Source organism: Haliaeetus leucocephalus, unplaced genomic scaffold (assembly GCF_000737465.1).
Source record: "Haliaeetus leucocephalus isolate CR32 unplaced genomic scaffold, Haliaeetus_leucocephalus-4.0 Scaffold136, whole genome shotgun sequence".
NCBI classification, from domain to species: domain Eukaryota; kingdom Metazoa; phylum Chordata; class Aves; order Accipitriformes; family Accipitridae; genus Haliaeetus; species Haliaeetus leucocephalus.
Window position 1 is genome coordinate 784175 of NW_010972572.1, and position 21916 is coordinate 806090.

Consider the following 21916-nt stretch of genomic DNA (forward strand, 5'->3'; position numbering starts at 1 on the left):
CCCCCCGTGTACCTTCTACCCACCCACCCGCGACTGTGGAACCGCTTGTCAGCCCGGCCAGCATCGTGGTGGGGATGCGGGCGTGCAAAGGGAGCTCCGGCCCGTTTGTTTGAAGGGCTTTGTTGTTTATAACTTCTGCTCCGGAGAAGTTTGCCGTGGCGAAAAGCAGATTTATTTGGGTTTATGTGCGCTGGAGTCACAACTGGAACGATTATGAACTGTCAAAATAAATGCGGAGATGAAGCTGATTGTTTAACAAAAAAATCTGTGTAGCTGTTAAGCTGTTTAAATATTTAGCTAGGAATACTTAGTGGCATTTTCAGGGGTTTTTGGGGATTTTGTTTCTTTCCTTTTTTTTTTTATTTGGAGCCAAATTTTGACCTTGGTTACACCTGCATCTGTCCAGACTAACGTCTCCAAGAGAACTTACTCTGGTGTAATTGAAGGGAGGATTTGTTCACTCTAACAAACCTCCACATGGTTGGTGTTAGACTCGTGTAAGCAATAACAAGCCAATGCTGAGGTAATGATGAGACTCAATTTTACCACCGTTTCTCACCTGGTGAGCCCATCCACAAGTGCCCTGCTCAAACCAGAGACAGGAGGAGTGTGAATACACGTTTGTCAGCAAGAGTGAGATTTGCATGCCTCTGTTTCGGACAAAATTCTGTTCTTCCTCAAACAAAGCCCCAGTTTGTGTCGTTAGGGGTTTTATGGGAATACGGACTCGAGAATTTGGCCATAGTCCTTTTTGGAGGGGAAGTGAAGAGCAAGTTTTATGGTCAGAACTTGGTAGGGCATTTTCTAAAATGTCTTTATTCTGTCCCGCTTCTTGTTTATTTTCCACTTGAAAATAATTGCTGTGTTCTTTCCTCTTTGCAAAGCCAAGAATGGCTACTACTTGCATCCTGTTATAATCCTGTACCACTAAAAAGGAGCACAGAAACATTACCCAGTTCTGCCAGCTAATATCACATTCAGATAAAACAATAGCTCGCACACTGAGACTTGACATACTTTTAATGTTCATGTGATAGGTGGCACATTTTGACCTAACGATTTCATGCTGCGTTGAGAAATAATGTCACAAAATCATTGTTAGGTGCTTTTTCCGGCAGCTCTGTATGCATGTTGAGAAAGTTGTTTCTGAGGATCAGAGGGAGTTGAAGGTGTCTAAGGCACAAGCCCAGCGTGGCAGGAATTACTGTGTACGTTGCGTATAGCTGCCTGAAGTTTTTATTGTGATTTTAGTGTTGGTGAGGAGGTTGTGAGTGGCTGGTGGAGTGAGACGTCTCAGCCTTGGTGAGATGTTTGGGTGTTTAACGTGCTTGAGTTGAGATGAGAAGCCTTGGGTGCTATGGAGAGGTGCCCCGGTGTTTGTACATCTCACAATTGGGGTCTGCCCCGGCTCGTTGGAGGACATGGAGGTTTCTCCCCAGGTTCCAGAAGACACTGGTATGCACAAGTGACAAGATTGCCCCAGCCCAGGCTTTGTGCTTGAACTTCAGCCTTTTCTCAGGCTCAGCACAGCTGAAAGTGTGCTGAGACAGAGAGTTTTGTCTGCTTGATGTGAAAACCATGAGAACCAAAATGCAGAACATACCGCTAAGAAGATCTGTACCCGCGGTCCAGAAGAAGGGAAGCAGGCAGGTGGTGGCCCGTGCAGGAGGGGAGAGCCACTGCTGAGGGATGAGGCTGATCTCTCTGCTTATGAGGACATCTTTGCAGCAGTAGGTGTGCGAGTTGGGTGGATGTGAGGTGTCACCCCAGGATATTGTTATGAATGCTGTATATGAAGTTGCAAACAAGAATTTCCATATAGCTTTGTTTTACCTGGCCTTTACTAAATGCTTTTTGTTGGGGTGACTGAAAAAGCCCAAGCTGTGCAAAATACCAGGTTGCGTGAAGCCCATCGATGGCAAGGGGACACAGGTGCTGCACAAGAGGAGTACACATCCCGTGGCCACTGTAGCTTCAGTAGGAGTCATCCACGTCTGTTATAGTTACGTTGATAAAAGTTCCCATCCCTTGAAGCAAAGCTATCTTTTTAACCAGCTCCCACTCTCAGAGCTGCTTTTCTGTCCAGGTGTCAGTAGCCTTCTTGTGCTTCTCAAGTGTAAATTGTTTGGTGTAGAAATAGAGGCCATCTGCTTCTAGTTATCTGTCTCTGGGTTTATGGCAGCCTGTACCTTGATCTCTCTAATGTTTGCATGGGGAATAGAGGGGAAGAGGGAGTTGAACGAAGACAGTGGGCTCTCATTGTTGATTTTTTTTTTTTTTCCTTGGAGTGACAGTCAAGCAAATCCAGTGTCATTGCAGATGTGGCCAGACTGATCGTCACCTGGCCTTGCTAGACTTCGGTGTAGCGAAGTGCAGTGTAGGCCTGTCCCCTACACTGGGGAGCATCTTGGAGCTTTGACCTTCAGAAACCAGCACTTCTTTTGTAGTTAAGCAGCTGAGATGTGGTCCTACAATTTGATCTGATTCACCAGATCCTCCCGTGAGTAGCCTTGCTGGGACTAACAGCAGCAAGCTTTGCAGTTTACTCCAGAGCAATTACTCACATATCACTTCCCTGCCCTCCCAAAATCTTCCAGCCTGTAAAAAGGGAAAGGCAGAGATGCCTGGTACCTGTGTTAGTGTGATCGGTGTCTTGTCAAGCTGACGGCTTTCCCCAGCTTGATGTAGCCCGTGCTGCACCGCCGGTGTGGTTTGTTACCAACAGTAATAGCATGAAGTTCTCCAAACCCAGGTGGGCATTTTGGACACCAGTTTGACAGAGAAAAGGCATTTCTCAAGACATGATACATCAGTCTGTTGGAGTGACTTTTGCCATGGTGTGCTCTGGCAGTGCTGGTGAGGAGGTTTCTGCAGAGCTCTCTGGTGAGGTGGGTTTTCGCTAAGATGTTTGTCTCCCTCCTACCCTCTGGTGCATAGGACTCCAGGCAGGAGATGGATGTGACATGGCTGTTGACGTGCAGTGGTGAAGCTGGTTTACTGTGATGAGAAATGAAATCTGACCTGAATGTTAAGATAGCTTAAAGCCTGAGAAGTACTTGATGTTTCCTGAGTCAGCTCTGACCATCCCTATGGAGTAAGCAGTTAGTTTCAGGTTTTCTGAACACTGAGTAAGGTAATGAGTTTTTTCTGAGGATGTTTGTTTAGCTTCAACTCAGGCAGTTCATCTGACAAGCCTGAAATGGGACACAGATATTTATAAAGCACAGACAGAAGTGGTGTGGGACGGGAAGGAGGGGGGACTTGCATTTAAATGGGGATTCTTGTTTCATAAAATGGGCACAATTTCTCACCGTGTGTTTGCTGAGCTAATTTCTGTTCAGTCTGTTTTGAGACCATGCTAAATTATCGTCAGGTAAAGCCCAATATAATTAATTACAAATGAGAAATGCTGACAAATATTTGTCAAGGAGCTGTTTAATGAGCTTCAAATTCTGTGTCAGATGATTCCATCCACCTAGTGTAAATAATTTTTAAGCAATTGTTCCACCGCGTTTGTGTGATTTAGGCAGATGTTAGCTACGGCAGTTTTACATGTTGGACAGATAATACGAGACTAGATGAAGTAAAGCTTAACAGCTGATGTGGGCTTTAAAATAGAGACACTACTGTTACACAAACAAAATGTGGAAGTAACAGGAAGGTTTTGAAGATACTGTGGTCTCAGTTGTGTGTCGGTGTGTAGTGACAGTGTAGCTCTGTGTATGCATTTGAATGCAGGAATTTGCTTTAATAACTGTTGTGTGATACCCATTGCTAGGCATGGCCCACTGAAAATAGAAGTAGCTTGGCTGTGTGACAGCAGAAGCTTTGAGCTGGACACCAGAATGACTGCCTTGCAGTGTGGTTTTCCTCCCCAAGTCATTCTCTTCTCACCAGCCTTTTAGCTGGCCTGATTAGCCTGTTTACTTGAATTCTCGGAGATTTCAAGCAAGTTTGTTCTGCCTTGTCTCTATCCCTTCATATTTCAAAAGGAATTTGATCTTCATGCCTTGCTGCAGCAGCATCATAACGTCAGGTGTTTGTTCAGTGCTGTCAGCAAATCTTGGTAGCCCTTCTTTGTGTTTATTGACTGCTTAGATGCTTAGGTGTTTGTCCTAGTCTCTGTTTGCACATGCAAGCCTGCAGATTTAGACCAGCAGAGAAAAGAAGGGAATAACTAAATGAAGGTATCTGCGGATGGTGAGTGGCATTAGGTTTTGTGTGACACTGCGATATCATACGAAGTGATGTGCTTATTATTTTCACTGTGTATTTAGAGGAAACAGTAAATTGACCTGAGATCAAATTGCAAGATAACCTTGACAGAGCAACTGAATCTCTGATGAAAACCCTCAGCGACCAGACCTGAAAAAACAGTAACCCAAACTGAAAGTGGGAGTGAAAACAATAGGATGCATATTGCACAAAAGGAACCTGTTGGGTAATTTTTGAAACCGATGTTACTATCATTTGGGCACCTGAATACTTTTAAAATACTTTAAAATTACTTTTAAAAGCCTGATATGTTTCTGGGAGGCAGAGCACCTGCAACTCCCACTGACTTCAGTAGCTATTGGAGAGCTGAAACCATCTCTTTGGGCAGATAATGAGCGAGGATTGTGATTGTTGCATAAATGGTCTTTTAAACTCCTGAAGGTAACAGTGTAATGAAGGTGGGGATTTTTGCCATTCCCATAGGTGGTAGTAAGAGGCACAATGGCCTTGAGTTGAAGAAGGAAGAGTTTAAACTATAAGGACAAGTTCTTTAGATAAATGTGATTCAAGTAGTCTCCACTGGCCCTGCTCTTTTAAGATTAACATTAATAGGAATTATGCCACATATCAATAGCACAAAAGACACCCTTATCCTTCTTTATCTGGCATCTTTTTTTTTCTGCTATTTGGGTGAGAAAGTAAGCCCTTTCTCATTAGGTATCTGGGGCCTCTGCTGGAATGAGGGAGTGTAAAGAAACAGGTGTATAAAATAAGGGTAAAGGATCAGGAACTTGGAAGGAAAATGATCACTAGGGAAAGGAAAAAAAAATCAGCAGAAAGATATCAAGGGGCTGAGTAATTGAAAGATTGAGTTACAACTCTGAGATCAATAGAGAAGTATCAGGGACTGGATGGGAACACTGAGAACTAGAGGGGTGTGTTGTTACCTAAAGTGGAAGTTCCAGGAAAGATCCTTTGCTGTGTATGTAAATGCTCCATGGTGAGAGCCCTGCCATCAGTATTGAGGAGGAATACTCAACAAAATCTGTCCCCACTTAAAAAGTTGTTAAACCTGGTAACTCTTGAGCTGGGAGAAGGGCAGAACAATTCTTCACTCAATGAGATGGCCCCCTGTTTCCCCCCTGTCTCTGCTACTATTTTTTTTTTTTAAGGACTGTTTCTATCAGTTTGACTGGAAGACCCTACCACATTACACCGGGGGTCTGACCTGCAGCCTTGTAATTATCTGCAGCTAAATTAGAAGTTTAATCTTTGTTCTGAGCAACAATAAGTTGAGTCAGATAGGTTTTAAAAATAGCCCAAGCTCAAGTTTAGTGAAGTCTCAAATGCAATTAATAAAAAGGTAATGGAGTTAGGAAGTTGTGGGCTGAAATGTGGAAATGTTTAACTCTCAGTTTTCCTTTACTTGAAGTGCAGTGCTTTGCTGAGGCAACATCGCCTTGGTTCTGCAAGGGGAAATTGCTTCCAATGTTTCCCTGTGTTCTTGTACATCATCCTTATGATTTATCAGTTCAGTATCTGTGTTCTTGTTGAGATTTGGCTCAGCATGTGCCACAAATTACCAGCTGTATGCATTTTTTGTATAGTCAGTTTGTTGTTGTTTTGACTCGATGCCAAGCCATGGTGAAGACCACTTCAGAACATCATAGTCCTCTAAACTCCTTTGTTGTAAAATGGATATGAAAATCCACTTTGTAAGTAACGAGAAATGGCTAATGCAGGTAGGGATTTGTTTTGCTGTAACAGCAGAATGTGCAGTGGCAATTTGTCAGATCTCCAGCTCAGCTCTGCTGTGCTATTTGCCTTTAAATAGTGTGTTACCTTAATATCTTGAGATTTTTCTCCTTGTATCTTGGCAACACTACTGCTGCTGAAGTTCACACACTCATGCGATGGAGAGAGAAGGTTTTAACCAAAAGGGTAAATCTTTAGTCTGGTAAATACTATAGGAAGGAGTTTTGGTTCTGTCCTGCTCTGTGCAGGAGTGGTGGAATAAAAGTCAGCAAAAGAAGCAGATTATTCCTTGGCGCTGCACATATTTTTCCGTTTGTGTGTGTTTGCCTATCAGGTTTAATTTGATCGTGTTGCATGACGTAGGCTCCATGTGGATTTGCTTGGTATTTGGTGTGCATCGTGGTCCTACTGGTTTTAAAATCTCCTGAGACAAAAACGTGGGAGATGTGCAGAGGTGTATTGTTATCTGATGCGCCCAAGTTCCTGGCTGTCCAAACTTTAGATTGTGTAATGCTGGCTGATGCACATATTACTGATACAATTAATATCCCAAGTCCAAATGGGAATAGTTACTCCACAGCCATGCGGGAGATCAGTTTGGTGTTCTCTCCAGAAATGGTTGCCCTTTAATCTGTCTCACATGTGTTTGCCAGCTTCCCAAAGTGGAAGTTGCTTCTCCTCTGGAATCAGTGCTTCTATAAATTGCCTCTTTTCGTACTTTAATTTGGTAGCAAAGGGGATTTACTGGTTTGGGAATAAAACCACTGCCAACCTGTCTTCCCCATCCACGAGCCCAGGCTTGTCCTTTGTTGGATGAGCTCATGCAAACAAGCAAACATCTTCAGCCTTTGAGACATGCCCTGTGCTGAGCATCGTTTGAATGAGACCATCTGGGGCAGGTTTGTGGATGCTGCAGGATGACAGTGCACACCTTAGTTGGAGAGGCAGGTGGAGGTAGGCACCAGGAGGTTCTAGGTTGGATTAACTTTTAGATGGCTGAAGTTCTGGAGGGGTACTCCTTGTGTTGCAGAGTAATTGTAACAGAGTTGTGTCAGACTTTAAAACATGCTTTACACTCTGGTGCAATCGAACGGTGGTCAGATCCAGAACTAAATTCATGAAAGTTTGTGAGAAGCCTTGTTCCGTAATAGGCTGACTATGAGAGGGACAGTTTTTTAGAGGAGAGTATGTGACAGTGATAATATCTGGTGCAGATACCCCCTTACCTGCCAGTGAAATCTGCAAGCCATTATCACCTTTTATTCCCTACACGCAGGTACAAGTTACCATGTCCCAGGCGACCCACCCTCGGGACTTGGGGTGACCCAGCTTGCAGGTTGCTCTGGAGTGTCCTATAGCAGCTGTTAACTTGCCCTCCCGGTATAGTAAAGGCATTTTCATTTCCTTGCCCGTGAAGTGGAAACAATGAGACAGAAGTGCTTGCCACTGACTTCTCCTGGACCGCACGCAGGTGGCTCTCAGGCACGGGAGGGCGGTTGCCCTGGGTATGAAACGTGTGTGGTGTAACTTCTCCCTCCTGGCACGTTTTGACAGCCCATGTTTTGCTGTTTGTACACCATTTCCTACTGCTGAGGCTTAGATGAGTTACAAACAGGGTGATAATTGCTCAAGACATTGATTTTTGTTTATTTTCGCTCTGGAAGTCCTAAGTGATCAGAGACCTTTCCGTCTGAGAATCTGCTTCAGGTTTTTGAGACCTCTTCTTAAGGGATGGTGGGAACGGAGGAGGGGTGTTCAAAGGACCTGGCTCATTGCTATGAGATGGGGATGTCCACCTGGGGGGCTGTAGGCTCTGTTGTTTACCTGGCTCCTGACCACTTTTGTCACCTTCATCTTGGCTTCTGCACGTCCATGTGCTTAGCACAGTATGTCTCTGGAGGGTGCCATGAGCGTCCTTCAAGGGTCCTCCAGAAACTGGCATCTGGTCCCCAGCTTCCAGGAGGCCCAGGGGAAGGAGCTGGGAGGTGCCGCTGTTGCGAGAGCTGGGTAACACAAGCTCTCCAGCTTGCTCCGGAGCTGACCAGATGTGTTGAACGGCCGGGCACGATGCGACATCCATCGGAGCGGGCACTGACGGAGGGCTGAGGCAGCGAAAGTGGTTTTGACCTCCAAGGAGTCTGTGTGGTGAGAAGGCAAGTGAAGAAGTGCTGCTGTTGGGGACAATTTATGTTGTAACTCTGTTAGTGTTGCGGGCTTTAATGCACGTCAAGGGCACTTTGACCTTTGAATGGAATCTTTTGCTGTGAAATTGTGTCTTTTCTCCTCTCTTTTCTTCCCTTAAAGAAAATTCAAAATAAATACTGAAAATCAAAACCGTCTGTTTTGAGGGGACCAAATTGCCTCTCTTTATTTTATGTGATTTGGATATTACTGAACGATTAAAAGTCCTAGTATTTTTTACTGGCTGGCTATTGTGCTTGTAGGCAGTGACTCTTCTAGCATTAGTCATTTTAACTATGGAAAAAAATAATAAAAATGCAATTAATGTGGCTCAACAGCTGAGTCTGCTGGACTTTAAAAAAAAAAAAAGAAAAAAGTAAATTTTAATGAGTTCTGGGATCAGAAAGATACATCTGGTGGATGGATTTGCCAAGTTTTCAACCTCAGAATGTGTGTTGAAAAACTCAGTGAATTATGTAGCTACAAAAGTGGATCTTTGCATGTTTATAAGACCTCAATGCAATCTCCTTATTTTTGCCTAATGACAAACAGACATTCTCACAGAGGCGCAGCCCAGAAAGACACACATGTGCCGAAACAGCTTTGTAAGCTGATAGTATTTGTATCAGAATGCTGCTACTAGTGAAGGAATTTTGGAGGATCCATTAAATATAGTGGAAAAAATATCATGGTATTGGATAAAAGAAAAGAGAAGGAAGGGAAATGGAAGGCGGGGAGAGAGAGGAGAGGGAGCACTGAAACTTTAAATGTACATGATGTGTGGGCTAAGATATTGTGCCTCCACTGCTGAACCAGAAAATTTATAACAACTGTTTGTCATGTGTATGTATTTATAGCCATTCACATAATGAAGAAGTTTCATGAGGTTGTAATAACGTATCAAGATGGATGTAATTAAAACAGAAGCAAATTGACACCTCTAGATTAAAGGCAAACTCTAAACTAATACACCTGTATGCTGTCACTTATGTATTAGTTGTCTGGGGCAGCATGCCAGATATGCAAATAAAAAGACATTGGCAAATTTCCTTGGATGTGCGGTTGTGAAAAACCCAACTATTTAATCTTTTACCTAGCCCTGTTCAGGTTTGTAGCAACAGTAGAATTTATTAATTTGGTGTCACTGATGCTTCGTGATGTGAACGGGCTAAATGATACAGAGGGGTGGGGAAGGAGCAAGAAGAAATACGGAGCAGGTGACTGCTGGAGAATAATATTCTTTATAGTGGGACCCTTCCCTTAGAAAAGAAGTGTCAACTGGATCATTTCAGATCTGTCCTAACTCTTGAAACTCTAGAGGACTAAAGAGTCCTTGACATTGACTTTCTGTAGCATTTGAGCTCAGTTAAAGGCTTTCGAAAACCGCACTGTAACAACAGATTTTGGTTCCGTCATGCTGCAGGCGATTGGGGTTGCCAGTAAGGAAACTTCTCCTAAAATTTGTATGTTTCAGATATACTGGCACAATTCAAATCTGATGTAAATCATTACCGAGTCTGTGAAATGGCTATAAAGTATCTTAGCCATTTTATAGAATAGTATTTTTCAACTTGTTTCAATTTGCAGAAGCCTAAAATTTTTCTGGTGGAGTTATGAACACCTGTATCGTGAATTTAAGCCTGCAGTCAGTAAGTTGGCTCTCTGAATTAATGCTCTTGGGGTTCTTAGAAGTAGCCTGCAAATGACTGATGTGAAATAGGCTATTGGTATGGAGCAGGAAGGGAATTATTTGCCTTGTTAGTTCCAGGCCTGTGAATGGAAGTACCAGCCTTGCTTTTGAGTAACTTGCACCCCAGATAACCTGCATTCTTTTAAAAGCCCCAGGGATGGAAATAGGTCCTCATGTGGCTTGTGTATAACCCCCGTGGCTGGTGATGAGGGTTTTCTGTTAAACGGCCGATGCCGGTACCTCCAGCTCCTCCCTGAGCATGGAAAAAAATCTTAGCTTTTGTGGATTTGGTGGTGTTTCTCCTGGGAGCAGCTGTCCTAGAGACCCACAACCCTCGGCTGCTTCCAGTAACCTCCTCAGATGGTTGTAGACACTGCGGTTAGTAACGTTAATTTACAAGTAGATTGATATGACTGCAGGTCTGGAGAGCTCACTGAAGCCCCAGATTCTTGAATTTGGTTTTGAATTCGGGCGTGAAGTTCTGCGTCCCAGTCAGGGACGAACCAGAAGGAACCCGGCCATCTGCCTTCGAGGCGTTGCGGTCGCGGGCCCACTCCTGCCTGCGGGTGCTGGGCGCTGGGCTGCCGTTCCGCAGAGGTGCCTGCAAAACACTCCTGTTTTCAGGGAGCTGTCTGCGTAAAAGCTCCAACGGGCATGTTCTGTCATACTTTTTTTGAATTAAAAAGACTCCTTTTTTAGTACATCTGGACATTAAGGATCAATCGTAACGCGGTACGTGGCTTCAAAGTGATTTCAAATGGTAGGATTTTTGTCTTCAATACTTCAACAACTTTTCTTCCACCTTTAATCTTTCATGAGCGGAAGCTTCAAAAGATAATTAGTAAAACATGCTTTTATCTGCATTTATCTCAAAACATGATTAATTTTTTAACTGCAATTACAGCAATCATTTCAAGTTTCCTCTATATTAATGAGTAAAGGATTTTTTTTTGAGAGCAAGCGAGTGCCTAAATATGGCTATATTGGCCAAGTTGAAAGGTACACTTATGAGTGTGCTTTTTGTTTTCATTGCTAGGGATTGAATTTCCGGTTCCAGGAAGTAATATTTCACATGGATTAAAGTCTTTGAAATGCTCTTGCCTGGCTTCACTGGATCATTTGAGGAGCTGACAACGCTAAGAATTGGATCATGCACTTCGCAAGACCTGGCTACTGAATACCCAGTTAGACGTTCCCCCTGTGTCAGTGCTTTTTTGCTCCGCACTGTGCATGTGTGACTGGCGGGATATCCTCTGCATGCTGCTCTTGGCATTGCAATGCAAGATATATGATGCAGCCAGTTTGTTGTTAATGAATTGGCCATGAACTTATAAATTTTCAGCTTTACCATTTCTGTCTTTGTTATGGGCAGCTTAAGGCATTTTTTTGTTACTATTTCACTTGAGGGAGAAGGGTGTTCATGTCCGTTCCTGTCTTTATTGCTGGTCCTAATGTATGTAGGACTGTCCAACTGTCCTGCAGCCTGGATCCCACCTGTAGGTTGAGTGTGTGGCCCTTCAGGATTTTGAGCCCCTCCTGTCCGTCTGGTTGTTTGTCCTCCGTGGCTCACCCCAGTGCCCCTAGAAAATCGTGCCACTGGCAGAGATATCCCAAAACAGGTATCCAGCCCAGAGCCTCCAAAAGCAATGGACCACTGTGGGGGATTACTGAAAAGAAACAGAATTAAATCCACTTTTCACTAGAGTACAGCCTTTGTGTAATTTTGCCCTGTGAAAGCTGCTTGTCAGCTCTGGCTCCTGCTTCTCCATGAACAGGAGGGAGAGATTTTTGGGCTGGAGCTGTGGTTTCGCTGCTCTGTGCCTCCAAAGGGAGTAGGCAGAGAGCAGCCCCGAGGCTGCTGGAAGTGATGCTGGGGTGATGGCGTGGCCTCAGTTACCACAGCGAGGTAAACAGAGCAGACATTTGAAACTGCAGCTGTAAGAAGTGTAAGGGCCTCATTTTTCTGTTTTTTTTTTTTTTTTTTTTTTCCCTTCAGTTAGGCCCTAGTCCTGCATGTCAGAGGTGATTTGGAGTAAGCCTGCACGGCCTTGGTTCATGTCTGATTTTAGCTTCTAAATTGGGATTGCAGTTACCCTGCCCTGCAGTCTCTGGGGAGGTGGATGGGACGATGACTGCAACAGTGGATTGGGCAGCTGCATAGGAAAGCATGCAAGTGTATAATCAGATTTCTGATAAAACCAGGTCTCTAAGTCCCTTGAATGGGTAGCTTTGCTGTGAATAGCCTCATAAGGTCTGCTGTGGCTGCTCTCTTTGTTTGGTACTCTGACAAAAAATTGCTCTGGTATCCTTGTTGGCATATTTTTACATCTGTTGTCCATATTTTGGATTTGTTCTGGCTGCAGTCTTATTTTGTTTTGCAAAATCTACCTGGGATTGGGACAGAGATATATGTTTGCTAAGGTAGATTTGGAAATTGCATTGTTGAAATACAGCCCATATGGGCCATTGTAAAATGGTTACTGCAGCATATAATTGCCTTCACAATGATGTGCTTTGTCATTTTACTTCCATCTTCAAAGAGGCTCTCCTGTAGTCTGCTGACAGCAATGGTGGTATTAGAAAACATATGGATTTGTAAAGGCATTAAACTGTCTTTAGTTCAAGGATTAGATTACAGCGTTAGAGTATGGGTCACCACATTTTCATGTGGATAGGCTGCACTTCACTGTGTTCGTTTATGTTGTAGGTTAGGAAAGGGTTTGTTTATTTATTGAAAATATCTGACATAATATCCTTTCGAATACATGGGGAAGGAGGCATCTCTCATGCCGCCGTACGCAGTGTGAGCTGCTCCTCTGTCCTGGGGCCATGGTCCCACCTCACCCCGCTTCGCTTGCAGGGCTTGGTTCAGGGCTTGCCAGCCACACTGCCAAGACTTTCAAGAAGTCTGGGAGGGAAGTGCCAGTTACAACATGGAAAAATACACAGAATGTAGAACCCACAAAATTGGCTTTGAAATTATAAGGTTTTCTTTTTTAGTCCTCTGTGCCGGGCTGCCACTCTGAATATTTTGGGTATTTGTTTTATGTTCACATACAAAGGATGTGTTTACACTGTACAGCTCCACAGATTTCAGAGTTTGGCTTTTACCTTTTTTTTTCCTACTGTCACAGTTTCAAGTGTGGATTTTCTGGGGCAGGTCTGAGGTCTGCAGTGCCTCTCTCAGCCAAGGCCGGTGCGGCATTTGCATCGTGGGAGGCACATGTCCTAGGATGTGGGACGCAGCCTCCCTCCAGGCTGGAGCGATGCTCGTGCTCTGTACACCATCGAAAGTGGAAAGCCAGAGAGTGAGGGGGATAATACACATAAAGCAGATCCTTCTTTTTCAGTTTTGTTACTGGTTTTTCTTACTTCTTGCGGTGTGCTCTGTTTAGTGCTCTGCCCAGCTGGGACATTGAAGCAGGCTGGCCTGTCTTGCATGGCCCATGGCCACCTTCACCTTCTGCCACACGCCCTTGCTGTTGTGTTTGGGTTTGCGCAGGTCCCTCCCAAAACAGCTCTTCTGATATCTCTTGTCCTTCAAACATGCTCTTTAATTAAGATGCCGAGCTGGTCCTTGGGCGATGTGAGTTTGTTTCCGTGTAAGCGCGGTCGTCTTTCGTAACCTTGAAGCAGTCACTCCCCTCCCAGTCCAGCATGGCTGTGTGAGCACCTGCTTTGTGGTTGTGCTGAAGAAGGATGGATTTGGGCTTGGATCCATGTGTATGCTCATGGGAGGTGCTGTGTCCGGGCTTGTAGATTTGTGTTTCTCGACTGAGAAAAGCAGGCCTATGGGGACAATGCTGGTGTGTGAGCTACTGTTTAGTGTGAAGTCAAATATGTGCTGAGGTGTCGTCTTGAGCTAGAGCGTTAGTTTCGCCGTAGCTGAGTTTTGCTGTCTGCAAAATGGGTTTAATAATACTTTTCCTCTTTAGGGATTGCCTGGCTACTTAATTAGCATCTGCATGATGCTCAAATAGTAAGTGGTTAACATAAAATATCTACTTAATTTAACTGTAGGACATCAAAACACCAATGCTTATACACATTTAGCAGGGACTTGGCTAGAACACATTTAAACAACTGAAGGCACTTGTGTTATTGTCAACCACCTTTTAAAATAAAGGTGTAATTTTGCCTTAAAATTGTTGACAGCAATCACTTTAAGGAAATCTGATGTGAAGGGCAACTCAGTGAAATTCTGATTAGTGCTTTATCTTTCTTTATACTGTTTTGATTATTAATGATTTAAAAGTTAGTGTTGCTTAGTTGTGGCTTGCTTCAGTTTTAAATCACTTACAACATTATCTGTCCCAGCTGTGGTGGATATCAAGGTTAGCTTATGGTAATATCTTTCCTTAAAGCTATTGCAGAATAGGGAAGAAATTCTCATTCTACCTATGAGAAATGTTAAAGGATGTATTACTAACCCTGGCAGCTGTGACAGTGATAAACAAATTAGGTCTGTCATTAATGCCAGGGTCTGCAGGTGTAATATGTCATAAAACTGGTATAGCTCTGTTACTAACTGGCCTATATAAATAATAAATAAATGCAGGTTTTTTTAATCCTTGTGTAACGAATTTAAGAGCAAAGCTGCTTTGTGATAAGGTTTGTGTAAGATGAATGCAAAGTTCATGTATATGGCATGTTTTTGCAGCAAACAGTGCAGGAATGAGAAAGTCAGAAATTCAGTCCAGTGAGAAGCTCCCATTAATATCTCCAGGTTTTGCAGTAGGCCCTTGTCAGGGCTTTATTTAAGGACAGTATTTATGCAGATGTTTAAATCAGTCCCTCTTTAAGACAGTGCTTTAATATGTTGTTAAAAATCATAGCACAGTGCACTTAAAATGAGTTTATGCTTACGTGCAGTCAGGAGTGGGATGTTATTAGGTATATACACAAATATATCCTTAATGCGAGGCTTTGTAACTGTTGCTTTTTAAAAATTAAGGGAAAGCTTGGGACAGTGGCATGTTTTTTTTTTGTTTTGGGGCATTCAGTCAGTCAAGTCTGGTGGTGAGACAGCTCCTGGAGCAGCAGGGCCAAGGTGTGGTCCAGCTCAGCATCTGCCCGCGGGATGCGGGACATGGCAACTTGCTGGAGCACATCTGGGCACGCTGGAAAAGCCCCAGCAGGCAGCTTGGCTGGGTGACCACAGGTAACGGTGGGGTGGAAATGGAGGACGGGCAGCCCGGCCACGCTGCGGGCTGGCGTGAGCCCGCGTTTGTCGAGAGCTTTCGTATTTAGTGCGTCCCTTGCCTGGTGCCTGAACGTGAGCGTGCGTTGGTGCGGTGAGGATGTCGGATGAGTTTGGGTTCGAGCGCAGGTTCAGGTCTGGGTGTAACATACAGTGTCAGTGCAAACTGACAAGCTGAAACCTCTACTGTATGGGATTGGATTTTGTTTCTTCCGAAGGGAAATGAACTTTGCAGCTTTGCTTGCAGTAAGTCCTGTTAATGACAAGTCATCAAGATTTCCCTGGCAAGTAGCACTACTTCGGGTAACTACTTTGGGAAGCTACCAGGGGGTGCTTCCTCCTCCCCCCCCGCCCCGGGTGCAGACACCTTCCCCCTTCCCATCCAGCCACATATTGTTGCTTTCTCCAGCTAAACAGGTGGCAGGATTCAAATCACCACTCTCTGAATGGAGTTCACTCTCCACAATAGCTCACCAGAGGCCTGTTTTGTTACAGAACATTGATTAAATAAATATTCCTATGCATACAGAAGAGGAGAAATCTGTTACAGCACTTTGCAGTTATTTTTCCATTAATGGCAAGGAGCTCTCTCTAATTTTCCTGCCCCTTTCAATCTGTTTCCCTGTCTCCCTCCCTTCCCATCACTGCTAATGCCTTCAAGTGCATGAGTAACATACAAACAACTTACATTCCCTCCAGTTCAGATCTGCGAATGCCTTAGCTCCAACTCAACGTGCTTTAGGAAATCCCGCTAGCCAGTGCAGGGCATAATTGACTGCTTCATAAACATGTTTTTGATTAACTTGATATTTCATGTTCAATATCAGTATTCCTTGTGTTAACTGACTTTCATTTCATTAATTTATATAGCAGCAGTTAAAAATACAACGTTGCAATACCAGCATCTTGCATAATATTGACAATTGAGGCAGAATATTTGACTTCTGAAGAATGTCTTTTTTCTTGTGTTCTTCTGTGTCTGTGACCCCTGATCTTTGAAAATCTTCAAGGCAAAAGTTACTGCTCTGTGATCTGTGCTGATGGGGGTACATATATGTTTTGGAAGACAAGCACCACTTCCTCAAAGATGCTGGCAGCGAAAAGCAGCTCCAATGCAAGCACCAGATCTGATTTGGTATAAAATGGTGGCAACTGGAAATAAATGTATGGTAAAGGATTTCTCCAGGGGAAAAAATAGCTTTACTAGTTTTAAGTTCAGCAGATTTGTCTTGAGAAAAAACTTTTGGTTGGATAAATGTCTGGCTGCAATAAAAGTAGAATATAAGGAAATGCCATGGCATTACTTTGCCTCTATGCTGTTGTGACTGAGACCAAAATCCACTCCAAAGAACTAACTTGAATTTAGCTCCCCCCCCCCACCCCAGGCAATAATATCTCTACTTTGGAAAACACAGAAGTCAGCGTTTCATTTTTTTTTTTTAAACAAATTTAGAGCTGTTAAATCACAGAGCTGTTACTCTAGAGAAGTAGATTGTGTAATGTATTTTTTAATGTTTAAAGACCATAAATGAAGCCTCCCTCCGTTATATGAGTTTGTCTTAAAATACTTATCACTGTTGTTGGCTAGATTTAGGATCAGGGTTGGAGGAGTACCCATTTGGATAAAGCTGATCATCTGGGCACTCTTGCAAGGAGAATCCTTGCCCTCTTTCCTAAGCTATGGTATGATTGCCATGGTTGAAATGAAGTCGTGCCAGCATGCTCTGCTTTTGCACTGCTTTGTGTTGCTGTGGGTAAGAAGGGACTGGTTATGGAAGGCTATAGCAGAAGCCCAGTGTCTGTCTTCTCTTCCTTACTGTGGGCAGTTAGTTGGAAGTGACACTAACCTGAGTTTAATTCTAGTTTTACATTGCAACAACATGCCAGCTGTTCCTTGTATTCTTCCGTGATACTGCAATGTAATTATTTTTTTGTTATCTTTGAAAATGTAATTTTATGTTGGTGTGCTTCCCCACTAACCCTTTGGCACAGAAAATGTATAGCTAATTCATTTTTCCTGTAACATGAAAGAAGCAAGGGAGAAAATCTCTAATCCTAGGGCCAAGTGGCTGTATTAAAGACAGCTGAGGAGCAATGTGCAGAGAGGAAAGGCCCCATCTCAGACAGAGTCTGAAAGCCACTGGGACGTCTGTAGTGATTAATGGTATCGTTGCTTTTTAGCTTCATCAAAAGGTTTCAGTGTAAGAGTTTCTAAGGAATGCTGATAGTCACAGGAACCTATCAAAGGGTACAGAAAATATCAAATGAGCAAGCAGGAATGGGAGTTAATTACTGAACAGTGATTACTCTGATATAACCAATTATTGGATCATTAAATGTTTATTACCTTTTTTATGCTCCTTTCCCCCGTAAGTGCAGTTTTGTCCTCATAGTATTAAAAAAAGGGTGGATCTAATGCATAAAAAGCCTTTTCAAAACCTGGAAAGTATTTAAAGAGTATCTCATCCTAACACCTGACATGCTGGCCTACTCGCTCCGTTTTCCCTTGCTCTGCGGATTTGGGGTCAAGTGCTGTGAACCCTATTTAAAGGCCAGATTATCTCACTTCTAGGAAGGGGCTGGAGAAGAGCGCAGCCGAAGCAGCAGAGGAGAGGCTCTGTTAGATGCAGCCGGCAGGTTCACCGCTCTCGGCTGGCGACGTGGGGCTGGGTTCATGCCTTCTGCTCCTGCTGGAAGTGGTCAGTGGCTTTTGTGTCCCATCACCCAGAGGCTCTTCCTAGGGCTCCCTGGCTCCTAAGAATGGAGTGGCATGGTTTTAATTTTCCTTGGGCTTAGAGCATCTCTTCCTCTCCATTCACTAAGCCTCCCTGAAGAAAGAAGTCTCCATTGCAAGGCAGAAATGATGCCATTTGAAAGTGAGACATAAACCCTGCACAGGTCTTCCACTGGACATCTGCAAAGTGAAAAATACTGTCTTTTCAAGCTGACTGCAGTTATTTTGGATGACATTTGACAGTTTAAAATGTTAAAGCAATTTTAAAAAATATAGCTATTTGTGACTTTTGTTGATGATCCTTCAACGCTGAGTTGTTTAAGCGTTCTATCTCAGGAGAAGTAAGGATAAGGTTAAAAAAAACCCCAAACAAACAAACAAACAAAAAAAAAAACCCAACAAGAAACCAAATGCTCTTTCCCTGTCATCATGGCATTCCCTGGGGGTGGCACATGCTGGTCTGTGTGTGCAGGGGTGCCAGGACGGGTCTGCATCTACCCCGTGCCTTTGGTGGGTGTTTGGGTGCAGGTGGAGAGACGCTGGGGTTCATCACAGTCCTGGTGTGTCACAAGCCCCCGGCAGTGGGTTTTGTATCTGTGGGGTGGGCAGAGTGAACCCGGGGAGGCAGTCGGTGCGCTCTGCCTGGTGGTGTGTGTGTGTGACCATTACTGGATCTGCTTAATATCACAAATTCATCTGTTTCTGAAGCATTTGGTGTGTCTCATCCTCAGCTACCGACGTTGCGACCTCTCAGTAACCATGTTGGTTTTGTCTCAAATACAGTATGCTTGTGCGGTAGAGGAAGTTCTCGTGAAGCAAATTTTTCCATTCCCTTATTTGTGAGTTTAGTTTAATCGTTGTTTTTATGAACTTTCTGAGGGGATTGTTATTTTTTTATTAATACCTCCCTTTGCCAAGTTGGAAGCTTGAACCATTTTTGAGCTAAACCTTCAGTCAGTCTGTCTTTTTTCTCCTCATCTTTTTTGTTCCCTTTTTTTTCTAACACAACCAGACCAGCCAAAAATCTGCTTCTGGACCTTACCTCACAAATGTGATTTTCAGTTTTCATCTCTGACACCTAAACCCCCATGAAAGTTGATGGGGGAGGTTATAGGGAATGCACAACAGAGATTGAAACCAGGATGCTGTTTGCAGCTTTACGTTATTACTGTACTGGAAAAGGAGGAAACTCTGTTAAACTGTACTCCCTGCGCTCCTGGGAATTTAAATTATTGTCTTTGCTGTACTGCTGTGTCAGATCAGTTGTGTGGCAGTTGGGACTTTGCCCTCTTTGGAGGGACTCCTCCTGATGGGTATTTCTCAGTAATCCTTCAAAGTAGGACTTTATTCTGGGTTCCTTTCTCTATTTTTCTCTCTTTAAAAAAAAATATAGAGCATGTTTACTTTGCAGAGCAAATATTATGCAGGTCACGGCTTCCTCCTGTGCACGAAGATGATTCTGTCCCCTCAGTGCAAGTCTGTGGAGTCAGGGCTTGTCAGAGATGCTTAAGGACGTGTTGCTCACGGGAGCCCAGGTTCCCACACAGGCATCTGTGCTAAACACCGTCACTCTGAATATCCAGCAGTAAACTGCTTCCTCCAGCAGTGAATCACAGCCGTAAAAGGCCCCTTTAATCTGCCGCAATCACAGTTTTGGGGATGCAGGCTGGTTTGGGGGGCTTGCTGTCCTGGCTGCTGCGGCCATGCGAGCAAGAGGCACAGCCAGAGGGTACTTGGGGCTGCTGCTCGTAGGCACGTATGCGATTATCCCCTTTTGACAGCCTCTGCGTAAAATAGTAATACTACTAATAATAGTGAAACATCCCTCAGGATTTCCTCTTAATAAGTGAACATACAGCAGCAGTTGTAAACTGTCTTGGTACTGTCATAGCCTCTCTGAGAAAGGCGGAGGGCGGAGGACTTCGGACGACAGGCGAGGATGCCAGTAACAAGGCAAAAACAAGGCATCCTGTGTTTTAGAGCCTGTAGAAAAACGTATCCTGGTTGCAAGGCTGCGGGAGATGAGCCAGTCTCCAGGACTGCTACAAATGTTAGATTTCAATGAAAGGTTGGCCAGGAACAAGGTCAAAACAAGCCCGATACACATAGCAAACAGGGAAGCTGCAAGGCGCAGATAAAGGTTAATGCGAAAGGGCTATTGGCATTAGTACAGCATGTGGTCAGCTTGCTGCGGAGCAGGGTCTGAACCAGGAGATAATGAGGAGGGTTTACTCTAATTCTATTATAATGTATAATTAACTAGCATAATTGATAGCAATTTTCCCTGTGTGTCTGTGTGCGTATGCACGTGTACATAAAGTCTCATTTTCGGCTTTTGTGCGATTGCACTGTGTGCCTTGAGTCGATGGAAACTGTCCGGTGGCTCCCCAGGGCTCAAGCTCACTGCCTTGCTCAGCCCATGGATCTGGAGGGGGAGCAGTGTTTTCAAGAGCCTGTATTTTCTCTGTCTCTGAAATTAGACATAATATCTAGGTGGTACCCTGGATAAGGCAGACCTGCTGCTGATAAAACAGTCTGTTGTGCCGAGAGCCACGGATGAAGTTAGTGTTTGAAGAGAGAGCGAGGGACAGGTCAGCCTCGTTTCCTTCTGGATTGTTTGCACCTTTTATTCTCAGTATCCCTGTGAAAACAGAGAGCTTGAACTGAATTTTGCTTTTGTGATCATCTTTTGTACAGGATAAAGTTTATCCTTTGTTACTATGCAGAGACATAGGCATACACGTGTTTCAAATGCACCGGGGATTTTAATTTTCGTGGTGCACAAAGAAGAAAAACCGTTGCTGATTCCTCTGGCCTTCCTCTGCAGGCCAGAGAGCAAATGAGGAAAATCTTCCCCTGCCCCAAATCAACCTCAAACCAGGCTGCCAATGCTGTACTGATGTGGTGATGTTTGGGATTTTGTTGGTTTTTGGACAGGTAGGGAAACCCCTCCTCTGTGGGATTGATGCTGGATGCCATAAAGTAGCACCAGATGTAAAATTAGGCTTTATCCCAGATGGTCATGGTTGATATTGTTGGGTTGCAGGAAGCCTTGTTGTACCTACTATTAGATCCATTGAAGTGAAAATATCAAGGTAGGAAATTTAGGTTTGGGGTTTTTTTGTTTTTTAAATCTGGCTCTGATGGTAGAGAGGTCTACTCAAAGTCTTGAATTGTAAAGTAATAGAAGTGGACTGACAAGTAAAAGTGTTGAATGTTTTATCTTGACAGCTGTTTTTCTTGTCCACTCTCTTGATTTTGTGGGGTAAAATTGAGGGAGAGCATTAGTATTTACTTACTTCTTCTTTCAGTATCTGGCAATACACATTTTTCTGAGTGTAAATGCAAATAACCCACTTCTCCATTCTTAATCCCTTGGGATGGGAAACCTAAAGGCCATATTCTTACTTGAGAGGGGGGGATTTAGCCTTCCAGCTACATTAAACGTTAGCTGGAAACATGTGGCTAAAGGCTCCTGAATACTGAGCTGAGACTTTTCCCTTGAGGTTCTGGTTTATTGGAAATTTAATTTGTAATTTTTTTTTTTTTTTATTTCAAAAGTTACGCAACACTTTAAGCCTCAGATTTTAGGTCACTCTGCCTTTTTCAGCCAGATCCACCTCATAAGTGAGAAGGCTCCCCGAGGACTGCAAAAGACTCAGGCTTAGCATTATCCAGGAAAAATGCGTATAATAGGTGTATTATAAAGTAATAGGTAATGTAACCCCTGTCTGTTAGCCTGGTGAGTGCAATGTGAACAGTGTTACAGTACAGTTGCATGCACTTAAAGTCCTTTTTTACAAAATAATGCTAATTGCCCTGGGCTGAATGATGCCAGGGTCTTATAATACCTGCCAGTACTTGTAGAGGGAGCCAAGAACAGTCAGGTGGAGAAATCAGTGAGATTGGCTCTCATGCAGAGTTTCAGCATCTGAGGCACTGCTAAATCTAGCAAAGGATTAATACCAAAATAATCCTGCTCGTCCAGGAAACCCGTGACAACGTGCAGGTTTGAGATCAGTGTGATATGCTTTAGAAGGAGTGTAATAATAAATTTGCGAGTCACCAGAGATAGAAACCAATTGCTATTCATCCTATATCACATCTGAGCTTTCCTACAGTTTGTTTCCTGTTCCATTGA

General features: G+C 43.7%; 1 protein-coding gene across 1 annotated transcript in view; it reads left to right on the forward strand.

Moving 5' to 3' along the window:
- The window catches only part of AUTS2 (autism susceptibility candidate 2), an 802063-nt gene that overhangs the window by 433 nt on the left and 779714 nt on the right, over window positions 1-21916 (forward strand).